The 23283-nt window shown below is 33.6% G+C and overlaps 1 protein-coding gene across 1 annotated transcript in view; it reads left to right on the forward strand.

Moving 5' to 3' along the window:
• Positions 1–313: 313 nt before the first annotated feature.
• Positions 314–23283, forward strand: part of LOC134857202 (dual specificity mitogen-activated protein kinase kinase 1-like) — a 321712-nt gene continuing 298742 nt past the window's right edge. Inside the window, exon 1 of the mRNA XM_063873579.1 lies at positions 314–335. The gene's annotated coding sequence lies outside the window, so the exon portion shown is untranslated. The remainder of the gene's footprint in view (positions 336–23283) is intronic.

A 23283-nucleotide genomic window follows, 5' to 3' on the forward strand; every position in this document is an offset into this window, starting at 1 on the left:
AATTCTGATTAATTGGATTGGAACCACTGTGGGTGAATGATTATGGAAAAAAAAACATTTAAAGAGGCAAAAGCAAGAACTTTTTTGTTTGCGCTTAACATTTTTTCTGCTAAAATTTAAAAAAAAACTTGACGAGCGATTTGTTTTATTTTGCAGTTTTTTGACTTTCAAAACAAATAAAACTTTTGAACATTTTAGTGACCTTTCGATTATCATTCCCTTTTCAAGAAAACCGAAGCGATTAGTTTTTGCTTGGAAAAATTTAGGATGACAATGTGTGCTCAGCAAACGTTTAGAAAACTCACAGGTTAACTGTTGTGATAAACTTATTAAATAGTTTCAGGGATGAGCCAGCGAGGCATGGTGTTGTAAGCAATATTTACATCAGAAATCTCGTGAAATTCAAAAATTCAAATGATGGAAGATTGGAGAAACTGCCAAAACCCAATCCCCAGTAATGATCAGTGCAGCGTGTGTGATGACTCAGGCGACGCATCACCGTGGTTATCTTGTGTTCTTTGCAATAGACGGGCACATGTGGAATGTCTTGGTCTTGTACCCGGCAGTGGAATGATCACAGGGAACATAGCATGGTCTTGTACAAGTTGTGGGCCTCTCACGAAGCTAAGTACCCTTTTATCTTGCTTTAATGAAATGGAAAAGAAACTAGCTAATGTGATGAAACTCAGCGACAAAGTTAATAGGATGGATAAAGAAATCCATTATATGAAAACTAACGCGGGAAGAGAATCCCGTAATTACAGCCAAGTTGCTGCTGGTAATGCACAAACACATGTAAATTATGATGACCAGATCACAATTCAGAAGCCTGATTTTTCGTTTATCAAAGGCATGCATCTCAGAAATGACAGTGTATCGTCGAACAGTTCTAGTCGAAAAAAGCGAACCCGAGTGGAAACGCCCGAAAAAAAGCCAGCGGCAATTATTGGAACGTCTGACTCACAAACATTTTTAGGGGTATCAAAACCACCACCTAGAAGACACATTTATGTTGGTCGTATTAGCAAAGATTATACCGCAGATGATGTTATTAAATGGTGTAATGAAGAAGATGCGCCACTGCAACATATCAGGGAAGTTTCAATAGAAAACGGCTCTTTCAGAAGTTTTCACTGCGTTTTCTCCGGAGATTGTTGTGAAAAAACCGAAAATTCTGCTTTCTGGCCGAAAAATGTTGTGGTCAAAAGATTTTTCTTACGCGATAATGCTAAGACATGGTTGAAGTCTCTATCAAACAAGCCTTGACTATCAAAAGCTTTGAAGACTTCAATTTCCATTAGCTTATTGAATGCGCGCTCGGTCAGAAATAAAACATCAGATATTGCTTCAATACTTCTATCAAATGATTTTGATTTATTTTTTCTTACGGAAACGTGGCTGAAACATGATAGCAATGAAAATTATTTACTACGTCAGTGTTGTTCTAATTTGGAAATTTATGACACTTTTAGCCAGCCAAGAAATTACTCTAATGGAGGTGGAATAGCATTGATTTGTAGATGCGACTTCAAAGTCAACCAGTTATCATCGCTGAATCAAGCAGAGATAGAGCTAAAAGTTCTCGAAATATCCTTTCCGACCTGTCGTATATTATTCATCATCTGCTATAGGCCTCCATGTGGAGATTTTTTGATTTTTAAAGAACAATTATACAACATGATTTACGAATTTTGCACTGATTATGATTTATGTGTGATATTGGGTGATTTCAGCGTACACTTCTTTAATAATAAAGACAATCGTTATTTACTCCTCCAAGATGTCTTTCAAGAGTTTGGTCTGAAACAAATTATAAACGAACCAACACATTGCTCTGGAAATATTTTAGACTTAGTAGCTATTACAGATGAAATAAAAATATCGCAATTAAACGTGATCCCTTTCGAAGTTTCTGACCATCATGTTATATCTTTTCTACTACCAATAAGTGTTTCAATGGCAGAACGAAATTTAAAACCTTACAGAAAATGGGACAATATTGATCTTATAGAAATAGCTGGAGAAATAGAAAGTAACTTACTGATCAATCAAATCAGTTTCGAAGAAAACAACACAGCCATGAAGGATTTCTCTGACATAGTAGCTGAAGTTACAATTGATATTAACCCAACTAAATTTCGGCTTTTTAGAAAACGTAACTGCAAATTTTTTGACCATGACTTGCAAACGATGAAGCAAAAGCGCCGTAAGTTTGAACGAATCTTCAATAAAGTTCCTTCACTGGAAAATAGATTGACTCTGAAGAATGCCAATCTGGATTGTCGCAAGTTATTTAAAGAGAAACAGTTTGATTACTACAATAGGGAAGTAAATCGTATCAAATCACAACCAAAGAGCTCATACAGTTCTTTCAATGAAGTTTTAGGAATTGATACGAGATCAGTGCTACCCAATAATTGTTCTTTATCAGATCTGGCAGATAAATTTAATACTTTCTTTATTGAGAAAATTGAGAGCGTCATTGCTTCATTGAAACCTCATAACTTTTATTACCGTGACTCAAATGAAACATTAGCCAGAGACAAAGTGAAATTTAGTTCGTTCAATAAAGTTACTTGTGATGATATTTATAAAGCAATTGCATCCATGTCCAATGCTACCAGCCCCTGCGATTCTATGCCAACTGAGATTATGAAGAAAATTCAAAAAAGCTGGGTGCCAACTTTTACTGGCATACTGAACAATTGTTTACAGAAAGGACATTTCCCAAATGTTTTCAAGTTAGGCATTATAAGTCCTTTTCTGAAGAAAGCAACACTTGATAGAAATCTGTTGTCTTCTTATAGACCTGTTACCCAATTATCTTTTTCATCCAAAATTTTTGAGAGAGTAATCTCGATTCAATTGCTGCATCTTTTAAACAAGCTTGATATTCTCGATCCTTATCAATCAGCGTATCGTAAAGGATATAGCACTGAATTAGCACTTTTGAACACCAGTAATGACATTCTTAACAAGCTTTCAAGCAAATGCCCCGTAATCTTAGTGGCTCTTGACTTAAGTGCTGCCTTTGACACGGTCTCTCATGATATTTTATTACGCCGTCTGGAAAATTACACTGGACTTGAAGGAGCAGCTCTTGAACTTTGTAAGTCTTATTTATGTGGTCGCTACCAGGCAGTTAAAATTAGTAGCTGGTTATCTTCGACTGAATCTGTGAAAAATGGAGTTCCCCAAGGATCCATATTAGGTCCTCTATTTTTTAGCATTTACCTTTTACCTCTACGGTCTCTCTTTTTATCTCTTGATTTGAATTATCAAATTTATGCGGATGATGGTTTAATTTACTTATCAGCCGCAGATTTAAATAGTTCAGTTGATCATCTGAATGCAAGTCTAGTCAAAATTACCAAATGGTTTGAAATGAATAATTTGAAAATAAATTCTGATAAAACAGAAGTTCTGTTTGTTGACAGGAAGGTTGCAAGAGAAATAAACATACGTGTTAATAATGAAATTGTCAAATCAGAAGACACACTTACAGTGCTTGGTTTTATTTTTGATTCCAAATTTAACTTACAACGACAAATCAATTCTGTTTGTAGCTCGGCCTATTACATTCTGCGGAAACTTTTTAGCATAAAAGCTTTCCTTTCTTTTGAGACCCGACATTTACTCTGTCAATCCCTTATACTTAGCCGCCTTGACTATTGCAATAGCCCATATTTTGGTTTACCCAATTACCTTTTGATGAAACTGCAGAAAATACAAAATTCAGCTGGACGATTTGTATTCCAACTCAAGAAAGGAACACCAACCAGCCCTTATCTACATGATCTACATTGGTTACCAGTCTCGAAGCGAATTGAGTTCAAATTACTGTGCATTGTTTTCAAAGTACTAAACCGAAACTATTTATGTCCAGCATTTTTAAGAGACATACTAAAATTAAAACAAAATAGCTATAGCTTGCGTGATGGTCCAAAATTGGTAGTACCCAGAGTTAATTCAAGTTTAGGTAGAAGATCTTTCAGCTATTGTGGAGCAAAACTTTGGAATTCACTGCCCCAGAAAATGCGAGAAGAAACGGACTTTCAGTTATTCAGAAAATCAATGAAGACACATTTATTCAGATCTCATTATTACACATCGGCCACGTACTAAGGAGACAGACAAAACAAACACCTTTGAGTACCAAAAAGGGTGTATAATCCAGCAATGATGATGATGATGATGATGTTAAATGAACAGACTGACTGACTTCTATGATTGACCTTTGTTTTGTAAATAGCTTTGACCATTCAACTTTTTAACGTGTTAATTGACCTATTCGAACATAGCTCTCACTGTAAACTGCCTGCTTAGTAATTCAACGCTGGTGTTGATCTTGAGCATCGATAAACCATCTGCAGCCTTCTGTGATATAAGAGTTTCATGTCGTCATTCCACGAATGTTTCAACTCAATCAATACCCCTTAAATAGATTATTTGCCAATTTAAGTGTTTGTACATTGAGTTATGAATAACAAAATGAAACTCCTTTTTATCAAATTTGCTGCAAATAGGTAGTTGAAGCGAAGGATCATCACCCGGTTTGAATAACTAAGCAGGCAGTTTACACTGAAAAGGAAGTCCAATTACGCCAACGAGTTTGTTAAAAATATAGATACAGTTACGACAATTTAGATTTCGGTGTCATCTGTATAGATTTCACCGTCAAAAGTTTATCAACTCAACTTTCTATGTACACTTGCGTCTTTTCGCCATAAGTTTGCTAGTTAAATCAGATATGGTTACAAATTTCTTTGGAGATATATATAGTTAACGAAAGAGTTGCCTTAAGTTATAACATACCTTAACTTATTAATAACATACCAAAAGATGAATTTTCAGTAAGGAGATCTTTTTTCAGAAAAATTACCAACAATATTAAATCTGGAGAATCTAGAAACTGTTCTCAAAAAAATAACCCGAATATAGTTTTGCTTTCTATTCTTTTTACACCAAAAGACTTCAAAACAGAACTGAGAAACCTTAATCGAAGAAAATAATCGAATCGTTTTGACAGATCGGCCTGGATACTTAAAGACCAAGCAAATTGGAACCTGATCTAAACTATATTTTATGATTGGATAAATTAAATGTTTTACCAATGTAAAGTATTTAATATTAACCAATCATGATCCATCTAACTAACAACCCACTTATTTGTAAGTGCTGAAGTTACTTGTAATTTCAGCACCAAAGAGATTTGAATTTAACTTAGAAATTAGTTGAACTCTCCCGAGTACTTCAGCAGCCGCAATAAACCAGTATACCCTAGATCTATTGAGCCTAGCAGAGACTAGTTAAACAACCTGAGACTAGATAGTATAAGAGTAAGATTAGGATCGGTATTAGACTAAGAAGTTGCACGAATCTATCCGGCCGAAAATAGGATAGCGTGACGAGCAGACGGTGTACCCTATCCGAAATTACTCTATGAGTTATACACTTCGGTCCTAACTCATCTGGTGCGACCATAAGTCTCGAACAAGACCTTAATAGATTAGAATTCACCAAAATAGATCAGAAATTAGACAAAAACATTTACAAAATGTTATACGACAATAATTTAATCGAAATGTCTCTACGACTCAATAGATCAGAGCCAATATTCCGAACCATAACAGAACTACCCGGAATTGGAAGAAGACCTCGAACCAGAGACGACATACGACAAAGTAGAAACTTGCCATATAGTTATATGATAGTTCGGCAAAAGCCAGAACAAACTTTTATATTTCGAATACTACTCGCAATGAATTTAGATTTCCATTTACAAACATAAAACCTTGAAGTTAATCTTCAAAATCATTTCAGGCGCTAAACAAAATTAATAATATACAATAACGATTGATAAAAAGATCTCAGATCGTTTTCCCAAAACTCTGCAGTAATATACAAAACATGTTTGAAAAATATTTATTGGAAAATAAAAATAAAAATTAGTTCCATGACAAAAAATGGTTAGTAATCATAAATCATCCTGTTGTTCCAGCTTCATCACCTAAAACATAACAGCAATCATGAACTCACTAATATCATAAAACACTAAATCTTTCCTTTACACAAATTTAAATCTTATTAAAACTTAAATTCACTTAATTTTAAAATCAGATCATCAAGGCTTATCCTTGGATCTTAAATCATTTTCTACTTAATTAAATTTCAAACTTGATCATCAAGGCTTATCCTTGGATCAAACAGAACAACTTTGTTCTCCCCCACCCACTTAATTAGTGTCTAACGACCTCAAACGTCGATTCACTATCCAACCCTTTCTAAAGACCTAAGACTAATAGAAATTTTTAAACAAAACTAATCATTCAAATTAGGATAAACAGTGAAGAACTTCGGTTATTCATCCTTCACTTAACCCCCCCTCTTACCAGACCCAGGATAAATCTTAGACTTAGTAAGTTTAAAATAGTATCTAACGAACTACTCGCGTTCTAATTATACCTGAACCTTGTGGATCGATTTACTATTCTCCAACCCTTGAACACAATCACTACCCCTAAGTAAGATTAAGTAAGTTAACACCTTAACTTATACTAGCCACGAGGAAGTAAAAACCATTCTCCGGAATAGATATACTTTTCTCTCCAACCCTGAACAAATAGACCCAGGTTAAGCTCACCAAAAAATCGTAAGGACTAACAGTTTAAGCAATTAGAATTCACTTAACACCCTTTGGCATCCGTCATCTTAAACCTTATGTCATTTAAAAACTTAGGAAATAAACAAACAATCGTATTACACAATTGTGAAATAGATAACAAAAAATACGACCTTGTAATCACACCTCATACACAAACAGTTGGATACATTCGAACAAAACGACAAACACTAAAGAGAAAAATAATAACGAAACAAAGACAAATAACACGAAAAAGATTTTCAAAAAATCGAAACGCATTTTCAGAATCAGAAACCAACAGTTTAGACGAACTTTACAAACTAAAAGAATCAATAGATAAAAATTGCCCAATTCATGATCAATTATATTTCTCTGACTCAGAAACAACTTCAAATTCATCACAAAGAGGAAAAAGAAGAATAAAAAAGCAGTATAAACACAAACCTGTACATTTATACAATTGGAATCAACCAATTCTACACATTAATAATTACATATTAACAGTCATCGAACGAAAAAATGAGCTCAACGCACACCCCAGGTGACGAAACTCCAGATGATGATGAAATCTTCCCTTTTATAGTAGATGCAACTACTGATAGAGGACAACACATATTTTGTAAAAATTTACTTTTAAATTTATTTGAACCCGGAATCAGTCCATGTAAAACAGAGTTCCCAGATGTAAAAATCAAAAGACAAATCATAGACCACTACCTAAAAGATATATGTAACATAACACAACAGTATGGAATCTACTCCATAGAATTCACCTCACCAAATCACAATCATAGGAAATATACAATTCAAACAGACGATCTTGATTTAGAATTTTCAAAAGTTTTTTCAGAATATATAAAAAGCATCCAATATCATAACTCACAAAGAGCAAACTCCATTTTCACCAATGAAGTTTTCGCAATAATATATAGTTATATTTCGATACTAGAAAACGAAATCCCAATAACAAATGTCTCACCGACAGAAACATCTAAACATTTAAGAGTACGACATGAAATCACATTACTCTCTAGTTATTTAAACATTATTAAAGAAAATTTCACAAAAGACGAAGTTTCACAGCATACAAAACACGATCTACAAAAAATTTTGGCATGGTTCATAATAGATTATTTCACACACAATATTGATTTAATTGCACAAGCAAGAAAAATTTTTAGACCCCAAAATTCGAACGATGATACCGCTATCACAGAACAATCAGATTATGTTTGGGACCCCGAATGGTCTCATCCCGCATTTATAAGCTTCCCACAATCAATCTCAAGTCAAGCAATAAGTACAATATCTTACATAAGAGATTATGTAAGAGTAATACCCTTAACCATTGATGCAACACCATTAAACTATAATACATTTTTGCCCGATACACAAAATAATAGTTTAAACTCTACAGTCATACACAACGAAAACCTCAATGGAACTAGGAATCTTACTCAACAAGATATCCAGACACCATCACACTTCATAAATGAAGAAATTGTATACACAACAACTACACAACAAAGTATTTCACCAATACGCCCAAATTTGACAACACCAAGAAATACAAATCCTTCACAAACACAGGTAACCTTACAATCAACCGTTAAACCTTCGGTTGCTCCAAAATATTCACATATGGATTACCAAACATACAGACCCATGACAATACCATCAAAAACACGCAAAACATTCACTAGAAACAACTTTGCAGACCATAATTATAATTATACACATCCATCAAAAACAAATAACCAACCACGAAAAAATTTTCACCAGTATACAAGATCTCGAAACTGGAATAACCCAATGGCCCAACCTAATTCAATAAATTTCCAAACAAATCCTCCACAGGATCACAGTGAAAATTACCCATTTTTTCAACAAAATAAAAATAAAAAACAAACATCTTATCAGATGGATTATTTATCCTCAGATGATGATTTCTTACAACCAGATATATTTGCACCATATACTCAAGAATATCGTGGACAAGGAATACAGAAAACACGTACAAATCATAGGAATTTTTCTCCACAACCGATAAATGCACAACATCAACAACCAATTCAACAGCAAAATCCAATTAATACACAATCTTTTCAACCAATTCAACAACAAAATCCAATGATTGCACACTCGTATCAACCAACACAAATGCAAAATGAAATACCACTCCCATATTATCTCCAACAACATGAAATAACAAGAAACCAACTTTCACATTTTTCTCAAATGCCAAATGCAGCAGAATCATTACAAATGACAATGAATCCATGCCTTATGGGTGGATCATCAATAACATCAAACAAACCTTTAATGGTTTTCACAGGAACAGACCCTGAATACTCTGTAGAAGATTATTTAAATGCAGTAACAGCAAACTTGATTTTAAACATCGGACCTGAACCAATTAATACGCCACTACATCAAAACTGGATACATCGACGCACAGCGTTGATACAAACAACTTTAGATGGCGCAGCCCAAAAATGGTTTTCAGTACTACCTCTAGAAATAAAATCAAACTGGAAAAGGTTTACACAGGAATTTTCAAAAATGTTTGACTCCGAAAGAAACAAACAACAACAAAGAGTTTTATGTAATGAAATTCGCAGATTACCAAACGAAACCATCAAGCAATTAGCAGTAAGAATCGAAACACTAGTTCGAAAAGCATATTCACTAAATACACACGACTATAAAAACACAAAAATGACAGAAATCTTAATGATGACCTTAACACCACAATTAAGGAAAATAGCAATAAAAAAGAGAGCATCCCATCCTTCCTCAATTCGAGAACCCGATTTAGATTTTCGAAAACTAGTAGACAAATTAGAACAAGCAGAAATCACAATGAAACTAGAAGAAACGGAAAATCTGAAATTACAATATGTTAACAGAATTGAAACAACTTCCACTAATATTAATAATATACAGGAATCAGACACAGATCTCGTTGAAAAAATCACTGAAATACTCAATATTTATGAAAAGAACCCAAACTTTAAAGGCAAACCATCTTTCAAAAAATGGTGTGATTATTGCCGACGATACGGACATAGTATTTCCGAATGTAGACAAAAACAGCAAGATAGTCAAAATAAACCTCAAAAATACAAAGAACCAAATAAGTCATTTTATCAATATATGAAGAAAGATCAAAATCTACCAAACAAAAATGTATATAGCAACAATAGTTCCGGAAAACCCCTTCCGAACAATACAAGCTATACAAGAAATCAATCCCCATATAACTCAAGTTATAGAGGAAGATCGCCAGAACGAAGAAACACACAAAATTCGTCACAAAATCACTACAATAGACCAAATAGTAGAAATAACTACTCCAGATCTAATTCAAACACAACACAGTTTGCTTCTAGATCTAATTCCCAATCAAGAAATAGATACTACCAAAACAATCAATCACGAAACTCATCATATAATAGATCTAGAAACTATTCCAATAATCGAAATAGAAGTTATTCGAACAATCGAAATCAATATTATCAAAATAACCGATCAAAAAATAACTCATATAACAGACCAGACAACAATTATCAAAATAGATCGCGAAATAATTCACAAAACCGACATTCAAGTTATAATAATCGTTATAGAAATTATTCCCAATCACCACATCGGAATAATAATCACTATAATAACTCTAATAATCGTCACAGAAGTAGTACACCTAAACATCAAAGACAAATCAATCAAGTACAGTCTAACCCAGAAACAACATCAGACCCTCCAGGTATTGATGACACAGTAACTGATACGTTACAACTCAATCAAATAAACTGTACATCATCAGATTCAGAAAGCGACACAGAAAACACTCTTTCTATCAACATGATAAAAGTCGAAAATGACTATGAATCTGTCATATATGAACAACCTTTTTCATCACACATATATGAAAATCAATCAGAATTTCTTCAAAATTATTACACTACACCCATAAATTCCACACCAACGACGCAGGAAACGAATGCAATTAATACTACAAATCAAACTAATAAAAATGTCAAAACAAAATGCTTGAACACAAACCACATCTATCAAAATATACAAAAAGAACAACCCAAAGAAAAAATTTGGACAATACCATTTCTGTTAGAAAGCCCAAGAAACAAAGAATTTCAACCACCAGACCTTGAAATCGATTTTTTAATTGATTCAGGAGCAGAATCAAACATAATAAACATTCCCACATGGAATGAAATAAAAACTTTACACCCAAAGCTAACACCTCTTGAAACCTCCAGTAAGCTAGCAACAGCACAGGGATCAACATTGATAAACTACGGAAAAATCCAATTATTTCTCCTCCCCACCAGAACAATGGAGCAAAGCAAAATTCTAAATAAGCCATTTAAACAAATATTCCATATCACTGATATTAAATATAATATCATTGGAATACCATTTATTTCGAAGTATATACCAACAATTAACATACTAAATAGTAGAATATTAATCAAAGATAAGTATACAAAAACAAAAGAAACATCTTTAACATTTTTTCAAAGATTAAATAAACAACCACCATTCTTTTCAAAATTTTACCCGATATTTAACCAACAAAGAAAACACTTGAAACCACTATCAGTAAACATCTATAATTTTTCAATTAAACAAGTTCACCAATATGATAAGGAACAAAACAAACAAAAATTTTATATGTCAGATTTTGAATTCAAACCTATTCATAAATTTTTCAAAATCACAATCTCTTCAATAAAATATTTGAAAAATTCGAATTCAGATATCATTTCCTTACATGTCTATAACAACACACCTTACCAAGTAACATTACCTTTAGGACTTTTAGGATACTGCGAAACCAACGCTACAATATCACAAATACACGAAAAAGCCTATCGCGTAAATAATATACTCCAATTATTAGATATTTGCCAATCTACAATTCTTAATGAAGAATTATCTATAAATAATATAATAAGTCACGAAAACAGAAATACGGATTATTTCACAAAAACTCCATATTTCAAACCTACATTCAACATAAGTAACTACACAGAGGACCAACAGAAATTTTAAACAATGTTTAATTTCCAACATTCACAAATAACACAAGACGAATTCGAAAAGTTAGCCAAACAGCTAATTAAATATTCATCAGTCTATGCAACATCAAAATTCGATGTTGGCAAAATCAGTTCATCACTACATCTGCCGTTAAAACCAGACGCAGTTTTCAAAAAACAGAGAGCAAGTAAAGTACCAATTCACTTACATGATAAAGTAAACAGATTACTCGATATTTTAGAACAGTACAACATTATCTCACCAGTTAACAAAGAAGAACAACCAAAAGGCAACACATTTATCAACCCCGTTATAATTCTAGCTAAAGGAGAATCATTAAAAATCGTTCTCGATGCTAGATACCTCAATTCACTCATAGATGAGTCAAAATGTAATTGGCCCATTGAACCAATACAAGTTATTTAAACAAAAATAAACGGCAAATACTTTACAACCGCCGATATGAATAGTGCATACAATCAAATGCCACTAGATGAACAATCACGACGTTTAACACAATTTGTTATCGGAAACCAACAATATGAATTCAACCGCTTATTCTATGGAATATCCATAGGACCAGCAGCATTTTCAGCTTTTATGAGCAAAAATTTCAGACCACTAATACTCAAGAAAAACGCAATCACCTATCTAGACGATGTTTTTATGCAATCACAAACAAAAGACGAGATGTTCAACGTTTTGGAAAAATATCACCAAATACTTCAGAACGAAAATCTGAAGGCCGCCCCCGATAAATCACACTTCTTTTTGACAAGAGTTAAATTCTTAGGACATAATATAGAAAGAAAAACAATCACTCAATCACTGAAATCACGCATTGACGCTATTCAAAAACTTCAACCACCAACAAATAAAAAGAAAATCCAAGAATTTCTTGGAATGCTAAACTTTGTAAGTAAATATGTTTATAAAATGCAATTATATCTACGACCATTTTATAACATCCTTAGACAACAAAATAATTTTGAATGGAATACAGAACATCAAGCACGATTCGAAGAAATAAAGAAACTTTTAACTGAACAAATTTCAAACACAATCCCCGACCCGGATCAACCATTTTATGCAATGTGCGATGCTTCGAACTTTGGCATCGGCGCAGCACTATTACAATCACATAATGGTACAAATAAAATGAACCTGATATCAGCAAATTCCCAATTATTCACTCAAGCAGAGCTACGACTCTCAACTCTAATGAGATAATGTACAGCCATAATATATACACTGACAGAATATGAATTTCTGATACTTGGATCAAAACATCCCACAGTTTTATTCACAGACCATAAACCAATCATCTTTCTCTTTACACAGAAATCTAACCCAAACCACCGAGTTTACAGATTTCAACTAATTCTAATGAAATTTCCAAACTTACATATAGTTTGGACTGCAGGAAAAAATCTTGCATTACCAGACACCTTAAGTCGAAATACACCACCTGAATTACTTACACGAAAAACAACAGTTGAAATACCCAAAAACATAAAATTCTACCTTGCTGAAAACGAAACATCACCCCGATTGGAATGCAAATATGCAGTAAAAACTGATATTGAACAATCACAAATAAATAGTTTACAACATTTCCCACTTTATTTAGATTGTCAAAATAATCATTATGAAGTTGATCTACTTGGAACATCAACTTTCAAACCAATCCCATATTCTCAATGGATAAAAAATAACACCCAACAAAAACGAACAAAACAACACCAAACCAAAAAAGATCATTTTCCACTAATTGAAAAAGAAAATTTAACTGATAAAGTAAAATTATCAGGACCACAAACAAACGATTCAAAATACACAATAAATCAAGTTTTTGACCTTCATGACCCATTAGATACAATACCTTTATCTAAATTCGAAATTGAAAACATTTTTCTCCCTCCAACAGAAACAATTACAATTTCAACACTAAAACAATACCAAAATCTTGACCCAATAATTCGACAACTAAAATCATGGCATAAATATAAAACTAAACCTATCAAAGCAGATTCAACCATCCTAGGCAACAAGACACTCCTCCGATATTTTCGCAAATTTAATAACACAACAATTAATGAAACTACAGACCTTTTAGAGTATAACTTAAACGAATCTACAGTCCCCTGTCTTCCTTTAAGTATGATTCTCATAGCTTTTAATATCTCACATACACAAAATATTAAAGGACATTCTGGATCAGAAAAGACATATTCAAACTTTATACAAAATTTTTACTTCCCAAATGCACCAATTTGGATAAAAGTACTATGCAATGATTGTATAGTATGTCAACTAAATAAACCTTACCCAAATCAAAAACAAATAGCACAAAAACAAGATTTTAAAGGACAAAGCTTGTACTTTAATCACCGTATCTCATTTGATACTAAAGGCCCAATTTCACCCTCATCAGAAGGAAATTCCTACATTATGGTAATTGTTGACGCATTTACACACTATGTAGCACTTAACCCAGTACCACATTGTAACGCTTATTATGCGTATACAACACTTTATGAACACTGGATAGCAAAATTTGGACTACCAGAAATTTTAGTCACAGACAACGGTACAGAATTCATAAATAATGAAATAATCACACTATGTCATTTATACAACATTAAACACAAACCACGTACATCTCATGCACCTTGGACAAACGGCTTAGTCGAAGGTATGAACCGTTCATTACAAGAATATCTTAGATGTATCATCAACGGAAATGATACAAAATATACCGAACGGTCAGCAGATGTAAAATTATTTCCCTTAGCATATAATTCACAAATTACGACAACTCTAGGAATGTCACCATACGAAATGGTTTTTAACCAAAAGCCACGCAAACCAATAATGTTTACAGCAAATTCTCATAAAAACGCACAATGTTATTGTCAACCAAATAAAGATTCAATTTGTTATAACCTACCTTTACATACACACGATGAAGATCATTTTCATCACCCACAATTTCTTAAATTAGCCTCCGGTACACACACCGAATGGATTCTAAATAGAGATAAAAAACACAATGAAATTTATCAAAAAATAACAAAAAAGTTATTACAAAGACAAAACATTAATAAACAAATCAATTCACGTTTTACGCCAGCCTCCGAATTAAAAATTGGAACATTTGTTCTGATACCTAATTTTAATACTCAAAAAGGAATTTCTAAAAAAATACAACCCCTTCGAAAAGGACCATACCAAATAATTGCAAGACCCACTGATGTCACATATAAAATTACCGACTCAAACAAAAAAGAAATCGTTCAGCATCGAAACAACCTATTACCTTATTACCCAAAAGAATACGCACTCCGCGAATTAACTCAATTATATTCTTTCACAGGATTAAAAATCATTCAAAATGAACCACATCTGAAAAACACAGAACAAAATGATAACCCCAGCGAAAATCAAAACACAAAACCAATCGCCACCAAAAACAATACAAAAAATCTAGACCATAAAGAATCCCCAAAACAAAGAAAAATTAGAAAAATGACCGAACAAATAATACCCCAAGAACAAATCGACAAATCAGAACATAGAAAAACAACAAGACTCCGAAATCAACCACGTAAAAACTACAAAATATTTATCCCCCAATCTAAAATATTAAAGAAAGTGGAATTTCGAAATTAATTTTAACTTTATACTTCACAATTTTGAAACCTCCGAAACATTTTTCATTTCCATTTTTCAAAATAACATGCTGACAAGTACGCAATAATTCTAGTTCAAAATAGACCAATAGGATTCATCCAATCCGTCACTTTCTCTAACTCAAACTAAGATCAATTAGACGAATAATATAAAACTCCAGGCACATCTATAACTATAACTTTACGACCTCCAGGTCAAAAATAAGCAAATCACTCCAACTTGACAACTAAAATAAATATCACCATAATACCGTACCCCTCCCTTATCTAATAACCCAAAGATCAACAATATTTCCCCAACTCAGACCACGAATACCCCCAAAACAAATTTGTTAACTTAGCCTAAAGTAACAAAATGAACATTTTAATTAGCCTAAAGTATAAAAATCTCACCATACCCCGGATCATTTGACAAACAAAAATAAAGAAAAAGACGACCTCCCGATCACCATAAAAATTTCCCCCAACAATTTTTTACAAAACTCAACCCACTTGTCAAAAAACTAATAAATAATTCGACCACACTTGAAAATCGCCCCAAACAGCAAAAAATATTCGACCAAGAGATCATTTCTTAAATGCTCTTCTCTCAAACAGTCACTAAAATTTTCATAAATCTTAAACATTTTTTTACGATACTTGAAACTTTTATAATATTTCTTTTTGATATACTTGAATCTTTTCTAATAATCTTAATCATTTTTTGTAACATTTTTTTAATTTTCTACACTATCTTCGAACTATTTCTCCAACTTTCCAAAACCCTTGATTATATCCACAGGTACGATTCATACAACTTGTCTAAATGATACGAACAATTTTCAGTAGAACTGACATTTTTTTATTGTTTGTAATTTTCCTAACATTTTTATCATCCCTCATATTGACAATATGCAAATGTATAAAGAAAGCAATCATCACATTTGCCCTAGCAACAATTTTTCTAATTATTTTTTTGGAAGAATATTATAATAAACATAAACTTTCTCACTAAAGTAATAATTCAAAAATCTATCAAAAATTGCTACCCAACAGTCACAAAGTCAGTCTTCACCGACATCATCCCAAGATAACCCAACACCACCTTCAACTACTCAAAATCCTCAAACATCTACACGAATTTCTTTTCAAGATAATCCATACACTTTTGAAGAACGGCACGCTCGTTTATCTGAACCACTAGAACCAGTTCAACGACAAGCATCTCTAAGTGAACCAACATATAACCTTTACCCAACACTACCACAAGAACTAAATAGAATAAGACACCTTAGTCAAAACCAAAACACAACAGAAATAAATAGACAAATTATACATCCTTGACGAAATAGAAATTTTCAAACTCCTCGAGTTCATTTTGAAATACCTCAATCACCATCACAAAGCATTCCAGAAAATCCCACTGGTGTAACACCAGAAACCCCTACACTTTTTTCACAACGAAGCACTTCAAGCCTACCCTCAGATTACTTAGGTTCAACACCAACATCTGAGCAAATACGTGAAAATCCTTTCAACCCCACAAACCAAACATCACGATTACCATATTGGACTACACACTCATTCACACAAGGTGAACCAAATTTAGTCAATGACCCCATAGACATTTCTACAGATACAACATCTTCATCACTACCCGAAACATTATCACTTCCATCAACACCATCAATTAGTCAAATTTCACCGACACCCCTTAACTTCAATTTTCCAAACAATCTCGACGCAAGATACCGAGAACAATCATTAACAAATATTCCTTTAAGATTAGATTGGAATACATTTACAGCACCTCCACCATTATTTGGACAACATCAAGAAAGTAACCGCCTTCATAACTGGGCACTTAATAGATTACAATATCGCCAAGATATTCACAACGATATCCGTGACCACAATATTCAAATACTCCAACAAAACAGTTTACAATTAAAGTTTGAAATAACAGTTAAGTTAAACAATATTACTCAACATCCCTACCCATTAAACCCACCTAATATAACAGCTCAATCACTACCACCACCGTTTATAACTACTGAAGTAATATATAAATACGACAGATATACCAAAAATACAATGGGTTACATTACATTTTATACACATGTATATTCATCATACACATGTATATTCATACACATGTATATTCATCATACACAGGATTATCATACACATGTATATTCTAAAATTATTAATTTTTCTCCAACTCCTTTTTCTAGTAATCTCAAATCAAAACATAAACCCTTCCCCCCGTACAGGACCACAAGATCTATTAGTAACACATTACGATTGTGAAGAAAATGAACAAAAAACACTACACAAATATGCAATAAATCAAGTATCACAATGTGAAACAGAACCACAAGCTATAGAAACCACAAATGTAATAGCAACACTCTATTCAAAAGCCCGAGCAACAACAGTTACAGGTTATAAATTCACAGCAACATTTTCCGAAAAGAAAGTACATTGTTCACAAGTCTCGAACGGAAACAAAAACCGACTTGACCATGAATCATTCTATCAGAGTAATATAGAACGTCTTTTACATCTCAATCCCGACGATTGTAAAAATGAATTACTCAGACTAAACATCACACAAAATAAAAACTCCGAAAGAAAGTTAGTAAACTTTCAAGTTTTCTCAGACTCTGTACATCAATCACAACTTGAAAGACACCAAGGACATATAAAACTCGACGACAAATACCCGTATAACGGCGCACACGGACGATTAATCTATGACCTACACGATAAACATTGGATACCACACATTGGTATAAATAACCCATCAAACTGCAAAGCAGACACGAAAAATAAAGGATACCAAGAAATAATGTTTTTCGATTGGAAAATACAACTCGAAAAAATACAACTCACACGAGATTTATCAGATAATACAATGATCTATCAAGGAATCCGATTACCTTGTAAAAATGGTCAAGGTTTTTGCGACCCTACAACGAGAACACAAGCAACAATTGTTTGGTTCCCCGAAGATACATGTACAACATTTCAAGTAGCAAGAATACACGCTCGTATGATAACATTTCACGAAAAATACTTTATACAATCAATTCCATATGAACAAGTACATCCATCACGAAAACAAAGTACTAATTTTAGAAACATACACAATATAGAAAATAAATTGACACGTTTTCAAATATATCAAGAAACAGAACTTGCATGTAAATACAGGAATCCACTTCACAGAACACAATACTCTGAAATATTAGTTGAATACGAAAAAGGATTCGACATGACCACTGGAAAAATAAAAATTGACCCATATGCCACAGGTCATCCTCCAAACGAAGGAACATCATATATACCAGTTAATTTTGAAAAAAGCAATGGACAGCCTGGTGGACATCTAAAACCCCATGACACCAGAAGCACACGCTTACAAGAATTATCACTAATGAATACTACATATTTCGGTAATATTCAATATGATATTCATTTAGATATGAAACTAGATTATACAATTAGCCGAATTTTTCAAGAAATGTCACTCTCCGAATTAGAAACACTACACCAACTATGCGAATTAGAACGAACACAAATATTACAATCACTTGCACTAGCAGTATTAAAAATACCCTATGCAGGATACTTATTATCAGGAAATAGAACAAATTTTTTAGACTATGAAGGAAACATCTTATGGTTTTATACCTGCACTAAAAAAGTATCACCACTATACGTTTTTGAAGATAAACGATGTTATAAAAGAATTCCTATCTTTTATAAAAATAAAGTACATTTCGTGGATACACTTTCACGAAGAACCTATTTCTGGGATACCGCAGTCCCATGTGGATCAGAAAATAGCCACAATGTAGTACAACTAAACCCTGATGAAAATAAATATTATCTTCTCACTCCATATCCCACACTAATGCAATCACTCAAAAAATTTTCACCAGAAAGTATTCGCGCTATTGCTCGAAACCCAAATATAGACTTACAATCAATAGGAATATACTCAAAATCAGATATTCAACATCACATTAGAACACAACAATTCCAAGAATTATTAACACAAATGGACACTATACAAAGGCAATCAATTGACCAAAATCTACGCAAACTTGCAGAAACCGCAGGATTTGCCGATATCTACACGCTAGACTATAGCGGATATTTTAAAGACATTAAAGTTTATATATATCTAAACGGTGAAAAATACCGTCCCCAAGATATATCACCAATCAACATTTTTAGTTTTGTTACACTCAAAAATGAAATCCTTGATTTTCTAGGATGGCCCTACTACATCTTAGAAAAATTGACTATTTTATACGCAATGTTTAACTTTATTGGAGTTCTTTTCTCACTTTTAAAAGGAATCTACAACACATGTGCTATACACACACAAGTAAATAGACAAGCAAGCGTAGCACGCATACTCTTTGCAGGATTTTTTGGAATTTTTTCCACATCTATAAACAAAATTCTTTTAGACGCACAAATAAAAGAATACAACACAAAAATAGCAACACGACAAAACACATACGACGAAGAACATAACAATGTAGACACAACGCCAACGGCACCAGAATTACCACCCCTACCACATAACCATCCACTATCCCTAGTCCCACGAAATTTTCGAAATTTAGCAATCACACATAATCCAAATTTTCGACTCACCACATTACAAAGTCCCATCCAACATATAATGACACACCAGTCACAAGATGATAATACTTATGAACAAATCATTGAACAACCCCATACCACCGCTTTTCAGTCTCAAAATAATAATTTTTTAGCCCACGATGAGCCGACAACTTGGATCACTACACCGATCAAATTCCCACCCAACCAATCTTACCTCTCCAATCCCAATAATACCACTTTTTGCTTTTCCGCCACCCGATTTCCCATCTAGTAATGTAACATCAGGCATGAATTCCGACACTAATTCACACATCTCAGTTTTATACTCCATCTCACAACTCAATAACCCGAATATTGAAACCCCCGATGAATTTGCCGATTCAGAACCATCCCCATCCAATAATTTTCATAACTCTTCTAATTTTTCTCAACCCCCTTTTCAACCCATATTATCCAATAACCCTGACCCAATCACTTCCACACACTCTTATGCTTCCCAAGTTACTCCAACCTACTCCTCATATCATTCTGACCAATCATCTCATTCTCCAGACACCCCCCGAATCTCCCCAGAGCTAGATAATTTTATTACCCTCCAACAACAACCCTACCACCTTCATACCCCAACCATAAACCAAATCTCCTCCACAATAAATTCATCCAACCCCCCTACCCCTACACCCTCTTCAAATTATACTGAATCATTAGCACCATCATCCACATCCACTGAATCTTCACTCAACACTAATAGAGCTTATCGCACTTTTAAAAGAAAGTTTCCCAACCATCCTTTCCCAGCAAAACCAGGAACAGCCCGTGAATACATCAACCATCCCAAGCATACTAACACAAAAGAATTTTTAGCTATCACCTTACCCTCATTCCCACAATACACCTTAAACACCCCTCACGACACTAACGAAACACGCAACTTTGTAGACGAATACGTTTTAATGCCCACTCTCTCTTGGACCTCATATTATCATTTTACTAACCCTCTTTGCTTACCTTTATCCAGCACTCACATCGATATAGAGCGAAATAAAGACATGCTATATCGACTCACTACACCACTAACCGCTAGACAATTTACTTACACTGGATATAAAAAATCACTAAAAACACACACTGCACCTAGAGCTAATGAATATACACTAGAATACTATGATCACAACATCATCAGAGCTAACCAAGATCAATTCTTAGACGACGATCGCTTCGCTAATCCACAAATCACCGAGAAATTTTTCATCAAGACACCATATGTATTTACACTAAACATCTTCGACCGTAAGTTTGACCACATTATTTCAGAAGCACTAACAGACACACAAGCATACGAAAGTTTTAAAGAACGCTTCCAAATATTTTCACTAACCTTTCATTTCCTTGCACCACACGAAAGAGATTTGCACTGCTCACACGATATTATGTTGCGCACTAAACAAACCCACACATACAGTTATTATCGTTTCATCCAAAATCACTTTGACCTACACACACCCTCTAGACAACCACACCATCGTTTTCAATTCATTAATTCAAAATACACTTCACCGTTTTTCCTAAATTTCACATATTGTATTAAAGATACTAACCTTCATGGTATTCTTCGTAATTATGATCCCATAACCCAAATGTACATCTTCTGTCCCATCACCAAGACCTTCAACGCCGAAGAATCCCGACCCTTCCTTATCCCGCACGAGTTTGTACAACCTATAGAAATCCCAATATTAGAATTCATCCACAACACTAAATTCAATCACAAATTATATAACCTAATCCAAAACACACCTTATGAGTTTGCAGTTGGCACTGAAGAACTAACCACCATTAAGGCACTTCAATTGCTTTGGCCACTACTTCAGACTAAAAACATCATCCGCATCTTAGCTAAACTACTAACAACATCCGATCTCATCCACGACATCTTCCCCCACGGTTTTTTCCCCGACGACTAACAGGTAAGTATGAATTCAATGAATATTACTAACTAATTACAATATTAAAAACTCACCATTCTTTATCCATGTTTTCTTTAGATTTTTAGCCTTCATCCGACAATCACCTACAAAAACCACAAAAGACAAATAAAAAATCGCAAATTTCATCAAACAATTTTAAAATTCTATTATTAATCTCTTACACTTATAAATTATTAAATTTAATATCAATGCAGTAAATTCATCTATAAAATTTTCCCCCCAAGCAGTAAATCTAATTATGATGAAAATTTGTAACTTAAAATTCCCCCATAACTAGCAGTAAATTTCCAAATTCTATGTAGTAAATTGATTAAATGCAAATGTAGTACTAACCTTTTGATATTTTCATTCATTCGCACAGAAATTCTATCCACACTCGCACAGCTCGCCCACGAAGAATTGTTTAAAATAATAAATTTCAGTTTCAAGCTTTCACACTCAACAACTCTAACATAAAATAACATGTTTCAAACTTTCCTTTAACCCGGTTGGAAAGGAATCATATACTAAACAAAACTAACCAACGCAGCTTACTAAATACCACAAATCATAGAATAACAGCATGACTAAGAAAAAGAAACCAACGGTACCCAAACCGGATTAACCCAGTTTGAAACTGGATAATTTATTCTTTTGAAGACTATTATAAAGTCTCAGAAAGAAATAATAAAACACAAAAAAGTCGAAAGACAAACCCATACCACGAACAATTTGCTTTTTGGAAAAAGGACATAACCAACAAGACATAAGAAAGACCACAACAAACCCAACATAAAACGTTGTCACATAGCAGGACCCCTCACAAAAACCGCATGAAATCATACTCCCACTCCTGGCCTAACCCACCAGGAAGGACGTCCTGAGCATGCTCTATAGCCGGCCTAACCCACCGCGCTACATCCACGCTTTGTGACCACACTCCTATTTTTAATAAGAGCTACTCAAGGGTGAGTAACTCTTCAAAATAACCAAACTAAAACAAAAAGCTTTTGTGAAAACAACTAACTAAAATCATAATTAAAAAATATTAAACTACCACGTACTAAGGAGACAGACAAAACAAACACCTTTGAGTACCAAAAAGGGTGTATAATCCAGCAATGATGATGATGATGATGATGTTAAATGAACAGACGGACTGACTTCTATGATTGACCTTTGTTTTGTAAATAGCTTTGACCATTCAACTTTTTAACGTGTTAATTGACCTATTCGAACATAGCTCTCACTGTAAACTGCCTGCTTAGTAATTCAACGCTGGTGTTGATCTTGA

Source organism: Symsagittifera roscoffensis, chromosome 1 (assembly GCF_963678635.1).
Source record: "Symsagittifera roscoffensis chromosome 1, txSymRosc1.1, whole genome shotgun sequence".
NCBI classification, from domain to species: domain Eukaryota; kingdom Metazoa; phylum Xenacoelomorpha; order Acoela; family Convolutidae; genus Symsagittifera; species Symsagittifera roscoffensis.